The 22666-nt window shown below is 43.1% G+C and overlaps 1 long non-coding RNA gene across 1 annotated transcript in view; it reads right to left on the reverse strand.

Annotated features, from left to right (window-relative positions):
* Nucleotides 1-386: 386 nt before the first annotated feature.
* LOC310714403 overlaps nt 387-22666 on the reverse strand; it is a 33174-nt gene continuing 10894 nt past the window's right edge. Inside the window, exons 2-4 of the long non-coding RNA XR_014529706.1 lie at nt 13395-13563; nt 3795-8486; nt 387-2865 (exon numbers count right to left, since the gene is read on the reverse strand). This is a non-coding gene — a long non-coding RNA (uncharacterized lncRNA). The remainder of the gene's footprint in view (nt 2866-3794; nt 8487-13394; nt 13564-22666) is intronic.

The raw sequence follows: 22666 nt of genomic DNA on the forward strand, positions 1-22666 counted from the left end.
CCAGGCCACGCTGGGAAAAGTAGTTCGCGCACCCCGCGCAGGCGCGGAGCCCAAGGGCGAGGGGACTACGGATCCCGGCAGCCCCCGCGCCGGGGACGGAGGGGGAGAGGCCGGGTGCATGGATGGAGGGACGGGTGGGCGAGCGAGTGAGTGGCAGCCGCCAAGCCTTGGCCGAGAGCCAGGAAGGGCCTCCCCGGAGGAGGAGGAGGGAGGCGCAGAGCGGGAGGGAGGGAGGGAACCCCAGGGGTCATCTAGTGACGGCGCCCCAATCGAAAATTTGACTTTAAAAAAAAAAATCTTTCGAATTTTTTAATTTTTCCCGCGGCACACCAGGCAACATCTCGCGGCACACTAGTGTGCCGCGGAACAGTGGTTGGGAAACACTGCTTTAGGATACACGGTTTATTTACACATGTATACATCCTGAGCCTACAATGGAGGGGTTCAAAGCATTACACTCCAAGAGGGTCCTGTGTCTCCTATTGCTGCAACCTCCGATTCAAGCAGGCAGCTCACATTGTGCTCTGGTTCCCCTCTCCAGCTTGCTGCGTTTAACAGACTGCCACTATTTTTCCTCCAGCTGCTATCATCCTCGACTGTGATCCTAGGGACTACTACTCTCCTGCCAAGTCTAAAACTCCACTTTAGAGGCCTTTGTCTTTCTAAGTTATTCTAAGTTAAGGGAGACCCTCTCCCCATTTGCTCTCTGGCACAGAGACCATTACCAGGCTGGCTTCTGGCTTGTATTTTAACATGCTTGAACCTAACATGCAATTCTGAATCTTTCCCCATGCATTTGCATGATGGTAGCACACCTCTTGCAACCCACCTTGGATCAAGCCACAAGTTAAAGACCATTCCGTTGTGGACAATACTGAGCTAGATAGACAAATGGTCTGACTCAGTCTAAGGCAACTTCCTACAATAACTTGCAGTGATTCCCAGGATTTCAGAAGGTTCTCTCCCACCCCTCTCTAGAGAAGTGTGATTTTTTGCATGCAATGTTCCACAACTCAGCTTCCATGGCCATTCCTGACTAGCTTCTGAGTAGAAATGGTTAGGATTGCACTGTAAATTAATTATATAGCTATTATAAATAAAATAAAAGTGGATATGTACCAGATTATCTCTGGTTAATGCATGCATGCTGGTGTTATCTTTAAAACCCTCTACAATTAGGGTCAGTCATCTGAAGGATTCCTTCATATAAGTCTGCTCCTACATTAAAAACTTTGAAATCCCTGCTTGTGGACCCATCAATACTATTGGTTAGGTTGGTTGGTAGGCACAAGAGGCAAAGTCTTTTTTAGTGGTGATCTCCCACTCCACCCCGACTTTGGAATTCCCTCCCTGCTGAATTGTGCTGGCCTCTTCTATATAAGCCTAAATGGACCACCAAAACTCATCTCTTCCAAGATTGCTTTTACTTAAAAGATTTTAGGTGTTCATTTTTGAAAGTGCTTCTGTTTAAAATGGTTTTATACTAACTTACTGAACTGTTCCTGGTTATGCTTTTGTGTCTGCTCCAATCCTGGAAAAAAAAACCACCTTAATTGTACCTTCTCTATATAGGAATATAAGTTTACCTAGATGGGTAGAATAAAACCTGTCAGTTTCAGACATCCCATAACATCTCAACTCTCATTCTCTGGTATTTTGGACTGACTGAATTTTCCTGATACTGTACAATTAAGTAACCTGTTGCCATCAATAAATGGGCCCAATCACAACCGTAAAGGTCTGTTTTTGTCCCTGTATAGAGAGCCAAGCTCTTGCCTTTGTGCAAGACCCAGCTCAGTGTTTGCATTAATCATACAGGGGCTGCTGTATTCTTTCTCTTGTGAGCTAAGCCATTTTCAGGTGCTCTACCTCATGTGAAAATCTGTCGCTGGTCACATTACAGTTGGCATGCCTGCAGCCCTCTGCGTGCTCAATCCCAGCTTTTGCAGGAGCGAGCCCTTTCTACTTACGCAGCCCCCCCCCCCCCCGCAATTCAGAACCAGTCTCCCAGGGTTCTGAATTGTACAGGGAGCCTCCACAAATAGAACAGGCTTCCTGCTGCAGAGGTTCAGCCCCAATGCATAGAAGGCAGCGAGAGCAGCCCCAATGACAGGATGGTGGAGCGGCCAGGGAGTATGCTTCTATTCTCATTACGGTAATCAGGCAGGAGGCGGGTTGGGCGGGGGGAAATAGGCCTCAGTCTAGTCATGCTCTTTTCTGTTTTGTTGGGGAACATTTTATACACTGATAATTGTAAATCTCAAAAGTAAAGAATGAGTTCTACAACATAATTCCGTTTATTCAAGAGGCTCAAGAGATTTCTCAAGGCCTTCACATGAATAAAGTAGATTAGGATTGCTCTAGACATACGATTTGAAAAATACTTCCATTCACATTTTTTGAAGTATTATGGCATTGAGGGTAAGCTTCGTGTTAGGCAGCTTTGAGACTGGAGGCGGGGAAAACATGAGGTTACAGCAGTTGGAGGTTATCGTTTAGGGGGAAAGACAAGGGGACAAGATAGAGGTGCATATTATTACACATGATGTTGAGAAAGCAGAGATTATTGTTGCTGGCATTTGTCGATCTTGAGAGACAATGGAGTGTGCCTCTGGGGGTGAAGTCAAACTGCTGTGTTAGCAGCACCAAAATGACCTTCCCAGGACGCAAGCCTGGGCAGTGTGTATAGAGGTCCTGGGCTGCCCAGATGACAAGACCCCCCTCTTTGCCTCATTGAGGTGGTCCAAAGGAAAGCAGAGCAAGACGTTTGGCAACAGCTTGGCTGCAGGAGATGCTGGAATGAGGGACTCTACTTCAGATTTGTGTACGTTTTACTCCTTAGTCTTTTCTTCTCCCCCAGCCACTCTTGACCTAAGGATCTTTTAAAATGGAAATGCAACATTAAAAAGTACACAAGCATTGGAATGCGGGTAGCTGTGTTGCACTTTACTATAACGTCAGAAGCAATATTGAAGACATTCCTATGAAACATAACCACCAGCCATACAACATTCACAGCCTCAATGGATGCACTGGATCTCTGAAGGATTGTTTTCTCCCCAGCAACAAATTTAGAGATGAGTGCAACAGGCAGTTTGATTTATAATTAATTTGGCATCTCAGATTAATCTTCTTGATGTCTGCTGGACATCCAGAAAATCAATCTAGGATTTTGAATTAATTATGAAATTAGGTCAGGCTCATTGAATCTCAGGGCTGATTCACACACAAATGTATCATCACTCGATTGCCCGTATCACAGGGAAGGTGGCATCAGCTGATACTCAAACTTCTGTCTGCAGTGTTAGCTTCACAGTGACAAGTGTATGTGGAAGTCACCTCTTGGTGTTGCAGTTAGTAAGAGAAGTGCGTATGTGAACTATCTCAGAGATTACATTTGCTTGTGCCCAAGCCTGAAGGCATCTCATCAAAAACTATCTTTACAACACAGACCAACCTATTCTTGACCCCAGTCCCACGGTTTATGGAACATCTGATGCCCTAAGAATGAAGTAGACCCAAGCATTACATTAAAATATACATTTGTATTCCTTTAGTATTAATGGCCTGTTTAAAAAACCCAAGACCTTACACAGCATCATTTTCCCCTGGCAAAATTCAGTCGTGTGTGGAATTCACATTTCTTGTTTTCCAGTGTTTTATATTTTATCTCTCAGACCTCCACTGATTTCTCAAGGTATATAAACTAGATTTCCTCTGAACTTTAGCTTTTCCTTTCAAAAGCTCACATTTCCGTCTGTATTCATGCCCATATAGCATCTAACACAACTTACTGTACTTTTTAGCCATGGCATTTGTCTGGCTTTTGTTTGTTCAAGTTACTCAATCGACAGGTTCCTCAGCAGGTTTTGTAGCATTTCAGTGCACTCAGAATGTATCCAGTCCAATCATCCACAGTCTGTACCAAAAACATTAGTATTGAGATGATAATGTATCAGATAGAGGAGAGCTGGGATGCCCAAATATTGCTATGACAGGAACAATTTAGATATATTTTCCCCATGATTTTTTTAGAAAAATCATTCTGTGGCATTAGCTTAAAACAGTGTTTTAATGCTATACTTTGCTTTCATCTCTTGACCAGACAAACTCATCAAGTGCCCAAAGATAAAATCATTGAGCGACTCACAGAAAAGCCCCAATCAGTTCCATAGAAATCTTGTGACTTCAGTAACCCATCAAGATCAAAATCTTTTTTTCCCCACAGCATTGATTTTTCTTCTGCATGTGAACAAGGACAATGATTTTAAAGCTGTAGCAGGGGCAGGGGGAAAATGGCTAGACTCTTCTACCATATTTGTAATTTTCATTAATCGGGCACTTAACATAGTTGTGATAATGGAAAACATAAGGCAATTTTTAGTAAACGCTCCTTGTGAAATGCCAGACATGCAGAGAAAATGTATGTTTCCTGTTACAAAATTAAATGTTAGAAATGAAAAGGTTTGCAGCCTATCTCTCTCAAAGTGAAATGCAGGCCCTAAATGGGTGTCTTGCTGTGGTCTGTCAGAAAGTGGTAATAAGCTGTTTTGAAGGGCTGAGCCTGCATGTTTGTGCCATTTCCCACAGTTTGTGTTATAAAGCTGCTAGCTGGTCTTCAATTAGCTAGAGAGGGGGAGTATTAAAGCACCGTACAAGTGTATGATTTCATTTCAGACCATCTTTGCATCCCTTTCTCCGTAACTGTTAATTTATTGCAATGATTTAGTACCCTGACAGTTTTACTACACCTAACATTTGTTACTACACCAGTAATACACTAAGCATTGTAATGGACACAGATGAACCCCACCATCCTTGCCCTTTAGGCTTCTGAATCTGATTCAGTACTCCGCATTGTTTTGCATTGTATTTTTAATAATGGCTGATATTCACCTGCAAGCAGAACAGACTGCAAACAGATTGAGGCTTCCCTTTTCTTTCTTCCCTGCCTTTAATCTCCCATGTGATCTCCCAAAACCTGTTCTAGGGGGTTGGGTGCCTTCTGGAGCAGAAGCAGAAGCCCCATTTCATGAGTGGACTTCCACTCACATCATGCTGGTTATCTCTCATTCTATTTTATACTTTTTGTTTGGGTGAACTGCCTAGAAAACATGTTACTGGGCAGCCATACCTATATAGTATGTAAGTAATTTCCTACACACCCACGCCTTTTTTTAAAGTTAGATTGGCTCTCAAGTTCAGTTCTGTTAACAGACAGGCAGTGCCCCTCTTAAGTCAATAGGGGAAATGTGTAATAAACTTTCACCAATGCCAAACCGACCTCCCCACCTTAGCTATTCAGTTGCAGAAAATTGTGCAGCCACAGCAAAGTGGGCAGTCAAAGCAGGAAGCAATGCCCCACTTTCTATAAACATTCCCTGTAGACTGGCTAGAAATTCCTGAACTAGTTTGGCTACCAGAATACAAGAAGGGTTCCCATAGGAGCCAGGGCCGGCCCATGACATTTTGCTGCCTGAGGCAAAGGACAAGATGGTGATTCCTTGCCTGGTACTCTGCCCACATATACATTCTATGGGTAGCATCATCCAGCACACCTGTGTGAAGCATGTTACTTAGGGGGCATGGTCAGAGACGTAGCTAGGGGGGCAGGAGGGCATACTGGGCATCACTCACCCAGGGGGCTTCACTTACTGTGGGGCCTGCAGTGCGCCCGAGCCCCCCGTCTCTCCTGGGAGTGACACAGTGGCTCAGGCACCTGCAGGCTCCGTGCTGAGCGGGAGGCAGCAGGCGGACTCCATGGGCCCTGCCTTGGGTCCCCTTGCCCAGTGGGTGGCTTGCCCTGCCCCTGGGCACACGCACCACCCCAGGCACCCAAGTGGCTTGCTACACCACTGGGCATGGTCGTAGCCACGGTTCAAGGGAGGCAGCTGTCCCCCTCCAAATTAATAAATAAAAATGCTTAACTAAAAGTAGAAATAATCAGAATATTTGAAATGTTCTCTGAGGTCACTTAAATGATGGTGCGGCACATTCTAGTGACACAACTGACAACCCAACTGAGCAATGGGCATGGCTTCCGTGAAATGACCAATCGTGTCACAGGTAGCTGAGTTCTGGAAGTTTATCATAGTTTCTGGCATTTTCTCTTAAGAGTGTGCACCTACAGGGTTTGTCTAGAAATGACTGTAAGTTTCTCACAGCCTATTTATACTGCAAAAAACCCTCAGACCTCAGCCGATGATATAGTTCAGTTTATTCAAGTTCACAATTTGGATCAGTGCAGAGCTCATAGCTAATGTTTGTTGTGAACCAGTGTTTTATTTCATTATAGTGTAGTTTCCTGGCTATCATTGGTGTTCAAACTCCAACCATCAGCCTACCTAGGACACGCCAATTGTTTAGAAATGGATATAAAAACGTTGTTTACTGCCTCTCCCAACATAAATCCTGGCTGCACCTATGTTAGGGGTGCAAGACAGGTTGCGTGGCTCATACAGTTCTATCCTACAAGAGAGAGGGAATGCCCAGGGGACATGGGAGAAACAGGCAGGTGGCTGCTGCCCCTGCCCCACATTACCTGCCACACGAGGCAGTTGCCTCTCTCTGCCAAATGATACGGCTTGCCCTGACAGAAACTGATAGAAACGATAAAGGGCATGATGTGTTTGTCCACAGACAGCTTTCCAGGTTATGTGGCCACATGACTAAACCGCTTCTGGAGCAACGGAACACTGTGGGTTAAAGCATGATGAGAAATTGAACTCAGCATATAAGATCAATTTAGAGAAAAAGTGTTCATAACTTAAGTCCTATGTTTCATTTAGAAGCTGTGAGTGGGAAGTGGAAAAGAAACTACATTTGCCACCCATCCCTTAATTTAAAATAAAATGAAATCAAAGGACAGGACAGATTGCATAACAGCAGCAAGCATACCAGACGAGGCAGTAAAATAACCTGGAAATTCCTAGCGGAAATACAGCAGGTAGAATATTTAGGAAGTCAAAACTTAAGTAAAACCAAAAAACGAGCTAAATTCTCCCCTCGGCTTTACCTTTATGTGTCTCTGAACTAATCACTGTAATGAGCATTAGGAAGCTCATTTTAATGTGTAAGCTGAATCAACCCACTCAATCAGTATCAGAAATATCAAGGAAGAGGAATCTGTGGGCAGGAAGAAAGCGTTTATGTTACGTCACCCTTGTCTTATAAAACTGTATGCATGCTTAGAAAGTTCATGTATTTGTAGGGGACTGGTTTGGCTTTTGGGGAAATTCCTGGTGCCCATGATGTTTAAATTGTCTCATGAGCAGACCAATAAAATTTCTGACATTTTCAACTCTGCTGGTAATGACTATTTAGAATCAGCCAGTAGTCTTTTTATAGAATAAAGCCAGGCTAAACAATTTTCCTGCAACAACTCCTGTTGGTACCTAATGCTGAGCAGGAGGAACAAGTTACACTGCCATATCTTCAGCTGAGCCGGAGTTGAGCTGAGCCAAGTCAACTCAGATGGAAATCTGCTGTATCCTAAGCTACTCATCCCAGTGGATCTTGCCATGGGATTGCTCCCTGAGCCTCTGAGAAAGCTCCTCTCTGGATGCTCATCTACTGCCACTTGGAAAACACTGAAAATATAGTGAAAAGATGACATGACTACATGCTGGCTTAATAGCTGTCAGTATGTCAAATTACTTTGATGCCCCTTCTAGGTGTGCTCAGGACAGGAGCACCTGTTACCCAGCCCTCCTTACATTTCTGGTCAATGGGATCCTGTGGGACAGCTTAACCTGTTGGGGCAGAAGTGGCTGTTCCACAGTCATTAATACAACTTTCCACGTGATTGTAACATTTTGTAGAGTTATATTTTGTTTGGGTTTTTTAGACAGAGGAAAGACCTTAACCAACCATTCTGTGACCTTATTATGTCACATGTATAGAACTGGCATTGCAATGCATGTCCCCTCCCCACCCTCCAAAATGAACCAATGGTTTTAGAAAATCGAAATCATGAATGCTGAGAGATAGGCACTTATGCCTGATTCAAACTCATCTTTTCCCAATACAGCTAAGTGCTATTGGGTAACAATAACTTCTACCATGGTTGGAAATTTCCACAAGTGTATGGAAAAGCAGTAGGTCACACAGCAGAGTAAGATCACGTGCAGAGGTTTGGACAGAGGTTGAATATTATGCAACCACAATTTTCCTTATTGTACATCCATAACTGCCAGTTGCATACCATAACTGTAGTAATGATGTTGGACGACAAGCAATTGCTTTAACTGTGCAATTATGCTCATAACCACGTGAAAATGTTTTACATTAATAAACTGTTAATTAAAAGCAGCAGAGGGAACTGCAGGATACAACTTACATGAACTCATGAAAATATGTAACCTTTGACAGCTATGTTTCTAGGGCTGCAGCAATTTTTTGCCTAAGACATTTTTCAGGTTGAAAGGGAAGCTTATGGCGGACAGAAAATCTTGTGCACCATGCCCTTTGCTTGCTTGTAGTTTCTCCTAATAAAATACATTTTTAATGTTATGTTTACTAATATATTCAGTTTTAGGCACACTTCCCCCAATATTCTTTTGTGAAACATTGCTTGGCTAGAGAACTACATTGCAGAATTCAGATAAGTGTGAATCCAGAGGGTATGGCTGGATTTCAGGTCATATTATTTTGCAAAGTGCAGATTTGATAGATTAGGCTTTAAATGGGAATTGAATTGACTTTCTTCTCCATCCCCAGTCATGACAAACTGAAGTCTGTTGATTTCAGTGTGCCTCCTTTGAGTACGACTTTGCCAGATATTGTATTGAAATATTTCCCCATTAACAAGCATGGTGTGTAAATAGTTAAGTGATTTAACAACATGACCGACAAGTAAAGTCTAGAGTTCCATTATGTCATCCGCAGAATATTCATTTCCAGTTTACTCAATTTACATTGACTATATGGTATATTTGGTTGGAGCTATTACAATTTGTCAGTTTAATCATACTGGTTTGCCTCTGGTTTCCAAAAAGACATCATTTCTGGAGTATGAAACAATGCAGATCTCAAGCGTAATTTGGATTGGTTTGGAAACCTGGCTGAAAATTAAAATTAAAAAGTGCACGCTGTTTTCCACAGATCATCAAGGATGTTCAAAATTTATCAAAGCCGTTTAGCTACAAATGTGCTTTCCTATAAAATTCTATACCATTGCAAACAGTGTCATCCTAATTGAACGGTGGCAGCCCAAGCTGGAACACAGATGTTAATGGGAGATGGTGGCCAAAAGCAAGAGAAGATAATGTTATCTGTCTCTCTCCCTGGTAACTTGTGATGTACAAGAGTTTTCCTGCCCCTGTGTTGCTTCATGGTGTGCTGTTTGTGAAAAAGGGAAACTGGGAGTGTGTTGATGTTGGGTGTTTTACTGCGTATTGTTGTGGGTGGTGGAAGGGTAGATGAGAAGATGTGGGGCTGATACTTTCTGGTTTCACCCTCAGAATGGCTGTACTCATGCAACTTACAAATGCACACCAGTGAAGGGTGTACAGTAGCAATTCATTAAAACACACAGCTACAAGAATGATGCCAATGTGAAAAACATTAATTAAGTTTAGAAATACATAGAGTGGATGCAAGTGTTCACTAAACACCTGGGGAAGTAGATAATTTACATCCACAACCTCAGCCGCATAATAAATCCCCCAATTCAAATCTCTTTAGACTGTGACTCTCAATAGATTTCTAAAAATGTACACTTACGGAGTAAACAGAATGCCTAATGGCTTCCAGCAGCACATCAGATTTGTTACACTTATGGGAGGTCTGGCTATCAAATATTCATGCCTGCAGCTCTTATGCAACACTAGGAACTTTTTCACTTGTGAAATAAATAAAAAAGTTCACCAGATGTAGGAGATAAAGGGATTGCTTTATCTGACATGGATGACCAAGTTTTCATATGGATTATTAATGTTGGGAAAACTCTGAAGGCATGAGCTAGCAAACATTGCTCTTACAGAAGTCCCCATAATGAGGATGTGAAGACTCCTTGGCAGGTACATAAAGTTAAAGGGACCCCTGACCATTAGGTCCAGTCGCGGACGACTCTGGGGTTGCGGCGCTCATCTCGCTTTATTGGCCGAGGGAGCCGGCATACAGCTTCCGGGTCATGTGGCCAGCATGACTAAGCTGCTTCCGGCGAATCAGAGCATTGCACGACAACGCCATTTACCTTCCATCTGGAGCGGTACCTATTTATCTACTTGCACTCAGTACATAACAGTGAGGTTTATAACTACCACTTTATTTCTGGCAAGAAAAGGCCTGCAAAGAAAAGCAGGTGGAAATTAAGCAGCAAAATATATCCATCATCTTATTTTCCTGCCATTAAATGAAACTTGAGCCTTCCCGTAAAAAGAAGTGGCAACTTTCCTAAACCAGCCTCCTGCTGAAGCCAATGCATGAGAGCCATATTGGGGAAGAGGATCGTGCAACAATTTCCACAAAATAGTTAACACTGCAGATCAGTAATCCTTCCATAATCTGAAATATTGGCTCTGTGCCAAACACTGTGCTTTCATATACCTCTGAGGAAATTATGGCCTTTCAGTTTGTGGAAAAATAGAAAAGCTTTCTTCCCCTCTTTCTTTTCTTTAATAAGTAAAATATCAAGCATTTTGCACAAAGCAAACTAATCACCTAGAAGAGAAGGCAAAGTATGCAAATAAACCTTTCCGCATGGCTGGGCAGGTCTATTCAAGGTACAGTTGGGGACAAGAAGTTGATTTTGTCAGAATGTATAACTATCTCATCCTCTCACTTTTCCTACCAACAATTCAACATAAATGATATGGTATCAAAAGCACAAAAATGCATTAATCTGTGCATTAACAAAATAAATCCAGGAAATAGATAAAAAGTAATGCTTTTAAAGGAAATCAGCCCTGAGTGCTCACTGGAAGGACAGATCGTGAAGCTGAGGCTCCAATACTTTGGCCACCTCATGAGAAGAGAAGACTGGAAAAGACCCTGATGTTGGGAAAGATTGAGGGCACAAGGAGAAGGGGACGACAGAGGACAAGATGGTTGGACAGTGTTCTTGAAGCTACCAACATGAGTTTGACTAGACTGCGGGAGGCAGTAGAAGACAGGAGTGCCTGGCGTGATCTGGTCCATGGGGTCACGAAGAGTCGGACACGACTAAACAACTAAACAACAACAAAGTGCTTTTTAAAAACCAGGCAGGATAATATATATACTAGCATTGTCAGGATTTTAAGCCTGAGTTGTAAACATTTGGTTTTACCAATCTGAAATAAAGCTTCAGAACTCTAAAGATGTATATGCATATATGTAAACACACACACACACACACACACACACCTCTGCAGATTTGAAGTTTTAATTCAGTTTGGTGAAATCAAATGTTCACAATCAGAGCTTTTTTCCATCCAGAACTCACTGGAACTCAGTTCCGGCACCTCTCAGGTGGGTGCCAATGCCATTCTAAGAGAACAAGGGAGGTGTTCATGGTCAGTTCTGGCACCCTTTCCCCCTGAAAAATAGCACTGTTCACAACTCTGGTTACTAGAAATCCTGGCATTTCCTAAAAATGAAGATCTTAAGAAGTAAGGAGACCCTTCATTTTTTGTCTAAAGGGTCATGGGTAGGGGAAACCTATGACCCTACAGATGCTGTTGGCCCTCCCATTATCCCCAGCCAGCATGCAAAGGCCAGGGATTATGGAGTTGTAATCCGACATCTGGATAGACGGGTTCCTCACCCTGATGCTGCTGAACTACAGCTCCCATCAGCCTCGGCAAACATGGCCAATGATCTGGGATGATGGAAGTTGTAGTTTGGCAACATCTGGAGGGCCAAAGGTTCCCTACACCTGCTTTAGGTTAATTGAGGCCCTGCAGCATGAAATAAATTAATAAATTTAGATACACACAAAAAATGGAGGAATCCCAAAATGGCTGCATGTAAGGAATGGATTAGTTGACTATGACAAATAGCACACATGAAGCAAAAATGTAAGGTAATGTTTATTCAGCATTCTTTGATTGCTCCTTTCAATATATTAAACAACAGAACAGGCATGTATAAACTATTTATTTTGCAAGGCAGGTGGCCTGATTCATATCTCAGTTGTGGCAAAGTACTTGGATTTATGCAGAGCAAACCTATTCTTGAGTTACTGTGCCTGAGGAGGCATAGGTCTTGCCTCCAGTGTAGCACTATGTAAGCCTCCTGTCAGCACAAGGATATCTGCTTGCACAACAGGACTTTCCTCCTCTCTCCTTCCCCAGCGTCACCCCTAAATCCGTTCTGGGGTTCCCCCAACCCTTTAAAGCAGGCATAGGCAAACTCCGACCCTCAAGATGTTTGGGACTACAATTCCCATCATCCCTGACTACTAGTCCTGTTAGCTAGGGATGATGGGAATTGTAGTCCCAAACATCTGGAGGGGTGGAGTTTGCCTATGCCTGCTCTAAACCACATTTGGGAAGGTTGCAGAGGGAAGAGATGGAGGAAACGCCTGTTGCACAAGCAGGTATCCTTGCGCTAATGGGATGAGGGAGCTGCACACTGCCCATAGGCCTTACTGGAAGCCCCACTATGCTGGTGGAATGCAAGGTATGCTTCTGGCACAAAAGGTATCCAACAGAACACTCCAATTTGCCAGTGGAACACTCTGTCAAATTCCGTCCCATTCCTCTGTCCAATTAAAACCCACTTTGCTGTCTGGGCAGAAGGCTGGGACTTCCCCGCAAATGGCAGAGAGGAACAGGTGTGGGTGGAGGTGAGAACAGAACAGTGACTCAAGAGGGGAAGCACCAGCGGCAGCTTTCTGACACTGTCATCTACTTTCAGGAGGTGTAGACAGAGCAGACATTTCCCAATAAAAAATAAAAATAAATGACCATATTATCTGAAGAGTGGGAGCTGGGATAGCCAGAAATTTATCCTATAATACACTAAACACATCTGTGGGCCTAGACAAAACAATGCAGCTGTCCAGTGGGTTAGACAGCAGTGCAAAACAACATGTGAAAACAATATTTATCAGCATTTGAAAGGCAATTGCTACTACAGCTGGCATTACTCTCATACTATTGTAGTGGCTAGAGTGTGACCTTGTGATAAATGCTGCTCTTTGTGTTCTTCCTCCTACCCGCAATCACTTAAGAGGCGAAGGCTTCTCCTCCCTTCACTACCAAGGTGACCACTGCGGAAGAGGAATTTGAGCTCAGACACAGGCAGTCCACATTTGGTGCAATGTTTCTAAGTTTACCCATCTCCCCTGCCTTCACTTTGGAGGGGAACGAAGACCACGAGGAGAGGGATTTGGACCAAAGGGTGTACTGCCTGAGTAGTTAGGTTCTCCTGCCTCCCATGAACACTTCAGAAGGAAGGAGAGGGCTTACCGCATTTTATCTCTGAGGCAGTAGAGATGATTTTGCTGGTCTTTACATTGGCTGAAGTAAGCATTCCCTGATGGTCAAAGTAAGGCACTTGTGGGGCGCAGGCCTCCTTATATTTTCATTTAATGGTAGCAGGTAGAAATCTTCTTCAACCATTCCTTCATCCTATGTACTAAACAGAAAGGAAGCTATGAATAGGATAAAAACAACAACACTGGGGCCCATTTTTCTTTTTTATTTAAGAAAAAAATAGCTGGCATTTTATCATAAAAAATACCAAACAAAATCTCAAAGCAATATACAAAACAGAAACCAATCTGATGAAAACCTATTTAAACTATATTTTACTGTTCCAAAAGTAAGTGACAGAAGCCCAGGATTATCCTTGTGAGAAAGGTCTTCAACAGGTGCCAAATTCTTCTCTAGAATGCTAGAACCTGTTTAAGCTGTTATTTGTGGTCACACAGGCAGGGCTTTTTTTTCAACAGGAACTTGCTGGGCACCACTGCCATTCTAAGAGAACAAGGGAGGTGATGTGAGCGGATGATGTCAGCATGCCGAGGCAACATGCTGACGTCATGTGTGCACCTTGTGCACAGTGCTCCCCCCATGTGCACACGCCGCATGACGTGTTGACGTTAGCCACACGCAGACCGCAGGGCGGGTGCAAGTGACATGGGCACACTGCGCAGGCTGCGCTAATAAGGTAAATATGTTGTGCAGCATGCACATCTGGCTGCTGCAGATTTAGGGGAGCTGGTTGAAAATTTTGGGCCCCCGGTCACCCTAGATGGCGCATATGATCAGGTGCAAAGGAGGAGAAATAATTCCTATCTTTGACACCTGGCTGGAAAATAAGGAGTGCAACAGGTACAGCTTTTTTCACCAGCAAAACATGAATGTGGGAAGCACACAAGCAGGACAAGCTGAGCACAACAGCACTCTCCATCCCTGCGATTCTCCAACAAGTTGCACTCGCCAGTGTTTTTCTTTTCTTTACAACTACTAAAAGCTCTGACCCTTGGCCATGCTGGCTGGGGCTAATGGGAACTGGAGTTCAACAACACTTAGAAGGTCACAAGTTCCCTATCCATGTTCTAGAACGAGAAAAGGGGGGGTTGGGACACAGAACAGACAGTAAAAAAAATTAAACAGGACATTTCCATTTTGCAGGCTGGTGTCAGTGGCTTACTTTGGGCTCTCAAATTTCAGCGGCGCTCTGTGCAATGCTAAAATTCAGCCCTCCATGTCCCCCGCTCCATCCTACAGCATCGTGGAGCCCCCTTCAGTGTGGCGCCCAGTGCGGTTGTGCTACCCTAAAAGCGCATCTGCTGGTGTTAACTCTGATCTGAAAATGACTGATAACATGTTAATAATTGGCAAGGGAAAAGTTCAGACTCCTGGGTTCCTGCTCCAGCATATATTTTTGGTGTGCAGCATTTGAGTGATTAAGTAATCCTACACCTCAAACATAAAATGGGGCTATCGGTGCCTAGTCTCACAGAGGTAATCATATTCATGGGATTCATGCATTGTGGCCGTACGGCTACTCAAGCTGAGCGCCAGATACAGACGCTCACAAGGAGTAAGGGCAGAGAGCCAGCGGAAAGCTCTTATTACAAACAGGTGAAACCCAGATTTGTTTCAACATGAGAGGAAACTGAATTCAGCCCAGCAGTAAGTTGTCCCAGTGAACTTTGCTCAAGGTGCAGCAACCAGGGGGAAACACAACACCAGTGGAAATCCCCTCTCACTAAAAGGAATGAAGGCTCTTTAAGTGTTTAACCACAGTGCTGTGTCAGAAAGAGGAATGTCCCAACTTAGCCGAGAGGATCAGCTCCACCCGGCGGTGTGCAGGGAGAATTTCAACCCTAGCTTTGGGAAGCTAGGGACCTCTGTGTGTGAAATCCCGTATCAGGCAGCTTGGCAAACTCCAGAGAGACATCTTGGGAGACAAACAAATGGCTACAATTCAGCAGAAGTCACAAACATCTACGAGGGGGATTTCGCGAAATAAGAGCATGCCTGACAATTTGCTGACACAATCTTAAGAGACATTGTTGAAGCAGAACTGTTACAAACAAAACTAAATGCTATGGGTTCGTATTTGAAAGCAAAATAAAATTTAACAAATAACCTCATCTCTTTTCTAGGTGCAATTATAGCTGCAATGTTTTGGCAAATGTTTGCCTATCACTGTTAAATGGCTGTAAAACTATTAATATTATTATTTTTAAGGGCTTTTTAAAAGGCCCTGTACAAAATAATAATATGTTTAAAATATGTATTTAATTCTAAGGATAGAACACATTACAATAAATGTAAGAGAAAATACTGCAAATACAAGATTTCTAAGGCTAGTATCTCTAAAGCACTTTCAAAGTAATTATTATCTAATAAAAATGGTCTCTGGGAAGCATTGTACAGCACATCATAAATAAACAATTAAATCATAAAACTATGAAATACAATTTTTAAAAGCAGCATTAAGTGGGTGGGTTTCCTTAGATTATGATTACTGATTAATGTTGAATATCAGCCTTAAATTAGTACTGTGCTAAAAATTATTCTGCATTATCCATCAATTAATGAGAAAAGAAATTGATTTAAAAATTATTAAAAGGGAGAGAAAATGCCAGTGAAATTTTCATGGGTGGCTGCAGGGAAATTTCACACATACTTCTGAAGTGGCCAAGGGTGTTTGTTTGTTTCCTAAAATGTATATACTGCTTGATTGTAAACAAACAAACAAACAAACAAACTTTAAAGTGGTTTACAAAAAGATAAAACAAATTCACACACAAAAAAATCACCAGTACACTTTAAAACATTCAAAAGCTAAAATACTAAAATGGATTAAAATTACCTCAACGGTAAAGGTAAAGGGACACCTGACCATTAGGTCCAGTCGTGGACGACTCTGGGGTTGCGGCACTCATCTCACTTTATTGGCCGAGGGAGCCGGCGTACAGCTTCCAGGTCATGTGGCCAGCATGACTAAGCCACTTCTGGCGAACCAGAGCAGCGCACGGAAACGCCGCTTACCTTCCTGCCAGAGCAGTACCTATTTATCTACTTGCACTTTGACGTGCTTTCGAACTGGCAGGAGCAGGGACCGAGCAACGGGAGCTCACCCCGTGATGTGGATTCGAACCGCTGACCTTTCGAATTGCTAGGTTGGCAAGAATGTTTCTAGCAAGCACCAAAAAGAGTACAGTGAAGACACCTGCCTGATCTCATTAGGCAGGGAGTTCCACAGGTGCCATCACACTAAGCAACTGAGTTCTTATAAATGTAGAACAAGTGTTATGTGACACTAGTGCCAATTCATTCTTTCATTTCGCCAATTGAAGTGGCCGAGTGACACACGCAGGGTAAGGCAATCCAGTCCTAAAATTTTTAGGTATACCAGTCCTAAGCTGTTAAGAGCTTTATATGCTAACAGTAACACCTGGTACTTGGCTCAGTAGAAAACTGGCAGCCAATGCAACTCCCTGAGCATAGGTGTTATATGCTGACAGGGCCTCACTCTTGTCAGCAATTGCGCTGCAGCATTCTGCACTAACTGTGCCTTCCGTATCAAGCACGAGGGAAGCCCTATGTAGATCACACTGCAGCAATCCAGTTTTCTAATTACCAATGCATGAACTATGGTGGCAAGACTTTCCTGGTCCTGGAATGACCGTAGTGTCTATCTTTACATCCATTCAAATATGCCACCATTGGCTGAGTGGGACGTCAGACCAGCTGATTTGCAATGGCTGCAGAAGAAGGAGAACAGGGAGCAAAAACAAGAGTGCCTGTGGTACTTATAAGGAAGTGACAAAGACTTACGTGCCTGAAGATGAAGTAGATGTTCTGGCAAAAAAGAAGGTACTGTATTTTAATATGGTTTGGACAGCTAAAGTTTCAAAATGAAGGACTTTTATGTAAATACTGTCCCTAGATGCCTGTCATTTAAGGACCATATTTACCCGAGTCTAATGTGCCATTGAATCTAATGTGCACCTCAATTTTCAGAACCTTGAAACAAAAAAAAGTATTTGCTGGTGAATGTAAATGTGCCATTGAATCTAATGTGCACCTTTCACGACATAATTTGGCCAAAAAAAAGGTGAGCATTAGAATCGAATAAATACGGTACTTAACACCCAAACCTAAACAGTCTAGTTTCTCCCCCTTCCATTTTTCCAACAGCATGTTATCAGCTTTCCAATTGCACATACAGTGGTAGCTCGGGTTAAGTACTTAATTCGTTCTGAAGGTCCGTTCTTAACCTGAAACTGTTCGTAACCTGAGGCACCACTTTAGCTAATGGGGCCTCCTGCTGCCGTGCAATTTCTGTTCTCACCCTGAAGCAAAGTTCTTAACCCGAAGTACTATTTCTGGGTTAGTGGAGTCTATAACCTGAAGCGTCTGTAACCTGAAGCGTCTGTAACCCGAGGTACCACTGTATTTTTCATCAATGGCCAAAGGTGGATTTAGGGGAGCATGACCAGTGCTGAGCTGAGAAGGTGCCACAGGGGCCTCTGCAACAATGACTTAGAACGGGAGGCGAGAGGCAATGGGGCATCAAATGTGGGTGTTGCACAGGGTGCCGCTGCAATTTTATAGCCCAAAGCCCACCACTGCAACTGCACACTCAAAAAAACCTGCTTGTGGACTTCCCATGGGTTGGCTACTGTGAGAAGAGGATGCTGGAGTAAATGGACCTTTGGTCTGATCCAGTAAGTTATTCTTGGGGTTTTTTTGGTACTCAAAATTTGGCATTGCCACTGTGGTTCAGCATCCTGGATTAGAGCTCTCATTGCACCTGAACCACTGAACAGCTTTCATTGGAAATAAACTAAATGACAGGATGTTGTTCTTAATCCCTGACTCCCACACATTCACTTGCGTTGCTGTGATCATTTCCTGGGGGCGCTCGGAGGAAGCACTTTGGTACAATCCTCTAACCACTTTGAGCATCTTTTGTATGATTTTTAGCTGTGACTCACACACTCCTAAAAGCGTGTGGGGGAGGGGGATGTAATGCAACAGCATGTGTATGTTATTGACTCTATTTTCTTGGCATGAGAATTGCAGGTGAAGAGACTTAATCACCAACTATGGGGGATTCGCATAACAAATTTGCAAAGGAGGAGCGAACAATCAAATTAAGAAGATTTCCTTTTTCTTTTCTTCATGAGGAACATATTCAAGAGGTTGCTGGCAATGCATTGCTGTTCCACTTTCCCTTCCATAAGTAGGAGAGTGCTCAAATGCTGCAAACTTCTTGTTGTTGTTTCAGTTCTGGTCTTCTCAGATCCATTTCCCTTCTTTTTCACCCCCACAATCCTCAGCCTCATTTGCTGATCATTCTGATTGGCTGTGTGACAACAAGACATGCAATTTTGTCAGGGTCACCACACCACTACACCCAGCGTGAGAGCCAGTGGTGGTGCAGTGGTCAGAGTATTGGACTAAGACCTGGGAGACCAGGCTTCAAATCCCCACTTAGCCGTGAAACTCACTGGGTGACCTCAGACCAGTCACTCACTCTCAGTCCAATCTACCTCACTGGGTAGCATAAAATGCTGTGAGAATAAAATGGGGAGGAGGAGTACTATATATGCCACCTTGAACTCCTAGGAAGAAATGTAAAAATAAAGTAAAATTTTATTTTAAAAATTGTCCATGACACTCAGAAAGAAAATCACAGCCAACTGCATTTAACTGCAGTATGAGCAAGCAAGGCTAGGGAAAGTGAGGCCAATGGATAATGGCACCACAAGGATGTGAAGAAGTAGCAGACAAAGGAAACAAAATGAGCAGAACAGCCTTGAAATGATTAATACTTTTCAGCATTTTGTCCAAATGTGCTCCTTCCCGAGCAGCTATCAAAATCAGCGACCTGGCAGACCCATGCCCCAAAACATTTCTGAGTTCCCTTTTGGCTCTGAAGGTTTCACTAGGCATTGCCCACATAACTAGAATATTTGCAGGTCTAGACACTTGTTTTGCTTCTTCTAATGGAAGCAGAGATTTGCTAGATGCCGGGATCAGTGTCAATTATTGTGCTTTTTCTGCAGTTGTGCAGTATTACAGGATACATACAGTCCTGCCTTTGGCCTACAGGGGAGAAGGAGCAGTTCCTGGCAACGCACCTCCGTTCCCATTGATTCACAGATGTTGCCTGGTGGATCTGGTCACAGGTGTGATACAAATTTGCCGTGATGTCCAAGTGCTACAAACACTCTTCCCTCCTGGCTTCGTTCTTATAGCAAAGAGGCTGTTAGGCTATTGCAATCCCGACTTCGTGTTCCATTTGACCAGACAGAATCATCTTTGACTCTTCTGACAGCTTGCCAGTTTCCAGAGAACCACACAAGAGCAAAGACATTGCTGTATTAAGTGACCACACTCGTCGGTCCAAACACAAGCTGGCTGGCAGGTTAAATTTTTCAGCTGTCTCTGACAGGGCCACTTTAAGTTCTTACTGCCTTTGTCGGTTTGCATCACAGAGCTAGCATTGTTTAAATGCAGCACGTTATTTCTGGCTTGTGTGATTCAGAGAGCCCAGCCATTCACACAGAGAAAGCTACAGCATGCCTATGCCACTGCCTCTTATTTTCATGGCATGGGAATTGCCGCTGAAGGGGACTAATCATCAGGTACAGCAGATTTGCTTCATAAATTTGCAAATTAGGAGTAAACGATCAAATAGCTTCTTGCAGCTTTAAATCGCATGGCTCCTGCTGACTTTAAATGGGAGTTTGTGCCATGAAATAATAACGTTCCTACAGTTGTAGAACACCTTTATGCGGGAAAATAATCAAACAGCGCCGCACGCTTAACTTACCAAGTTGGCAGACTATACAGGCTTCTGTTTGCCTAAGAAAATAAAATGTCGGGGGAGCCCATGCATAGGCATTTCATATTTGCAGGAGTGAGGGTAGTACCTAGGCTATAAACCATTGGGAAACACATAGCTACACTACCACACGCTCCCACATTTCTCTGATGAAAATAGGGATGTCCTATTCAATAATAATAATAATAATAATAAATTTATTATTTATACCCCACCCATCTGACTGGCTTGCCTCAGCCACTCTGGGTGGCTTCCAATATATAAAAACATAAAACACAAAACATTTTTTAAAAAATTCCTCCACAGGGCTGCCTTCAGATGTCTTATAAAGGTTGTATAGTTACTTATCTCCTTGGTTTGGGGGGTCACATAACTCCATACCCTCCAACATTTCTCTGATGAAAATAAGGATGTCCTAAGGAAAAGCGGGACATTCCTGGATCAATTCAGAAACTAGGACAGCTTCTGTAATTCTGGGACTGTCCCTAGAAAATAAGGACAATTGGAAGGTCTGCACGACAAACTTAAACTGAGTTAGCCGCCATGCTGTCTTTCAATAATAAACTTAGGGAACTGTAGCTCCATTTGGATAGCTAGGGACCTCTATCAGAGAACTCAGCACCTTCACTGAACAACTGTTCAGGATTCTATAGGGAAACCATTACAGCTAAATTTATAGAAAGCCCATGTAAGTCTTATACATACTGTATATGCCCACCAAAAGTCTGTCCCACTTGATGCCTGCCTGATTTACACAAAAAAGAATAGTGCAATAATTCTGTCGAGCCATGCTGAACCCCACACCCTACTCTCCTTGTCCGCATTCTATTTTCGGCATTTGCATGGAAGTTAATACTTCAGAAACCAGGTACTCATTCACTGCAATTCCCTTGATACAGCCTGCCTTTTATGAGGGCAGAGAATATAGTGCACAGTGTACAAAATGCATGGTATAGTGTCCCCATGCTCGGTTTGCATATAGAAAACCCACGTTAACATCTCTGCTCAGCTGTGAAGCTTACTAGGTGACCTTGTGCAAGTTTCTATCTCTCAGTCCAACCCAGCCCACAAGGTGGTTTTGAGGCTGAAATGGTTTTCTATATATTTTGGAGGAAGACTGAAATATAAATGAAATTGTCAGGTAAATTCTACTTCAGGGGTAGATCATTTCAGCTGCAAAAATAAATGCAAAGTGAGGGCACATTCTGTAGTGGTATGTAAAGTAATGCTTAATACAGACTTGCTGAGGAACGTGCAGCTTTTCAGCTGCCACCCAGTGAATCCATAGCCAAGATGAGTTTTGACTGAAATAATTCTACACTCAGCATTCAGTCCAGTAGGCACTCTAGGTCTCCAATTAATTTATACTTAATAAAATGGGAATTAAGAGCAAAATGCCCCTTTCCAACTGTAACTTTAATCACTTCTAATTTGACTGCAGTTATCACTGGCTATATTTTCTCTGGGCATTAACTTCTAAAGCACCTCGCTTTCCCAGATTTCACAAAACAGTGGATACAGACGGTTCAAGATGGAAAGGGAAAGCAGCTCAGCAGCCAAGGAAATGCTGTGCAACTCTGGTTCTGGTTCTTGGGAAATCAATGATGGTCACGCATCCTCTTTGAGGCATCTACTTTTAGGAGTCCAGCTCTTTAGAAGCTGCAAATAAACAGCCAAGTGAACTCAAATTACATTTTTTTAAGGGGGTGGGAGGGGTGAAAACAAAGTCTTGCCAAACAACCCGTGGTTCATTTTCTCCTTGGAGAAAAAGGAGGCGGGGGGGAAGGGAAGGTGGGAGCAGATTGCAACATAGCTATGAAATTGCTTTAATAGTCTCTGAGGAAACAACTGCAGTAAAAGGGGATTTCTTGGAGGGCCAAAAAGCTTTATAACTTTGGCTCTGTCCAAAGCCTCCTGAGTGGATATGGCTCTCACTTCTTTGCTGCAACATTACAAACTCACATTTCTATGGGGGCACCTTTGAAAAGTTGGGTTTGAGTAACTGGCCTGAGGCTGGAAGCTCACTTTGCTGCGTTTTGTGAAAATCATGTCCTGCCTTGAGTTGACAAATACTGAATCACAATGAAGTTTCCTTTGGTTACTTGATTTACCCCTGCCTTGCCTGGCACCTGATGTGGAATGGATTCAGATGACCATCTGAGAGTTAGTGCATCCATAGTTTGTGCATTTGCAATAACCCTGTTCTCACACTGAGGGTTCTGGAGATGGTTCTTGCCTAGCTTGTAAGTTGCAATCATTTGTTCTGCAACGGCCTGTCCTTCACTGGAAAGTCTGCCTGTAAACTGACTATAACAGTTTGCCCTTAAATAAAATACTTAAATGTTTCAGCTCACAAAGGATCTTGCTGTACGTATTACAGAATAGCTGAGACTCTGCATTATTGATGGCAGTTAGGGGAGCA

Source organism: Podarcis liolepis (genome assembly GCF_965112155.1).
Source record: "Podarcis liolepis genome assembly, chromosome: 8".
NCBI classification, from domain to species: Eukaryota; Metazoa; Chordata; class Lepidosauria; order Squamata; family Lacertidae; genus Podarcis; species Podarcis liolepis.